The sequence below is a fragment of the Hakea prostrata genome, chromosome 2 (assembly GCF_041222555.1).
Source record: "Hakea prostrata isolate BN-2017 chromosome 2, UWA_Hpros_2, whole genome shotgun sequence".
NCBI lineage: Eukaryota > Viridiplantae > Streptophyta > Magnoliopsida > Proteales > Proteaceae > Hakea > Hakea prostrata.
In genome coordinates this window covers 6,375,420-6,376,746 of record NC_142601.1, presented here as the reverse complement: position 1 = coordinate 6,376,746, position 1,327 = coordinate 6,375,420, and the positions used below count along the sequence as shown (strand labels likewise).

Below are 1,327 nucleotides of genomic sequence, written 5' to 3'. Positions count from 1 at the left end.
ATCAAAACCCAAGAAAGGAAAAAACCGGAGTACGAATATTATCAGCTAGTTGAAGTCTAAAATATTCTTCTCCTAGGCAGATTCATATCTCCGTCAATTATAGGATACGGATATGGATATACTACTCGACCGGGTTACACCCCACTTGTAATTGGGTTATTTTGCACTCTTCTTCTTCTTCTCTCGTAAGGTCAATGTTCTCCGAAAACAATGTTGTTGTTGCTCCTTGATTACGATGGCTTTCGTTGTACAGTTCATGGATTGAAGCATGGATGGTGTCATTTTAATCGCCTAGACGAGGGAGTTCTTCGATGGTAAATATCGTACACTTCTTATAGAGTTCTTCTACTTCTCTACCGTGGATCAGGCTGTTATTTTGAGTCCCGAAGATATAGGTCATCTGACAAAACTCCGTAATCAAATCTCAGTGTGTCTCTCTCTTAATCTCTTGCATATCCTTGGTATTGTTCATCACCCGTTATCACAATTATAAAGGTTCTTATTCGTGGTTTTCACTTTTCCCCTTCCTCCGTTAATGGACTTGGGCTTTCAAAGATTTTGATCTAGGATATGAAAATTCTAGACTAATTTTTCAAATGAAAAAGAAGTAATTGAATGATGACATGAGCGTGGCCTGTGGTTGGGAACGGGATTCCTTTCCCATTCCATGTATCTACCGTAGTGCAGTGGATCTCCCACCGTTTTAAGCCGTCAAGCGTTGGAAACCAATAAATACAACACAAGGAAGAACAAAAACCCCAATTTTACTGAATAAAAAACAAGTAGAAAACAAAAACAGAGATTAAATAACTGCACAAGAAAAACATAGAGATTAAATAGCCTTACAAGATAAAGCTTTGAGAACATGAGTTAAGTCCCACATCGAATGTCCAGGGGATGTGATGTAGAAAGGTGTGCCATAAAAGGTGAGAGTAGGGTACATTGTACAGCATCTTTGCGCTTGGGGCAATGACGCAGCTAGTGAGGTAATAACCGAGGCGCGTCAATTGCTGGTTGAAAACTATTTCCAAACCCCCTCTTCGGCCTGGGTTACGCCTACGGCCGTCGAGAATTTCTGGAAAGGCTCCCTTTAATTAGGGCAAGGCCTTACAATGCTTGTAGTTTAAATATATTGAAGGTCGATGCCTTTGGCAAGGTCTAATTCTGAACTTGTGGGTCTTTGCTCTGCTGAGAAGCTTGAAGGTGAATTTAGATTAGAGCAGTGTTTGAGTTTTCAGGTCATGGGTAAGGGTGGAATTGAGATGAGCATTCTCGTCTTAGGGTTTTCCACACCAGCCAATAGACCTGGGTAAGGGTGGAATTGAGA

At 40.9% G+C, this 1,327-nt stretch overlaps 1 non-coding gene across 1 annotated transcript; it reads left to right on the top strand.

The window, feature by feature from the left end:
- The first annotated feature begins 951 nt into the window (after positions 1-951).
- Positions 952-1,107, top strand: LOC149023488 (U4 spliceosomal RNA). Its single transcript, XR_016171986.1, has one exon. It is a non-coding gene; the product is annotated as a U4 spliceosomal RNA (small nuclear RNA).
- Positions 1,108-1,327: the final 220 nt, after the last annotated feature.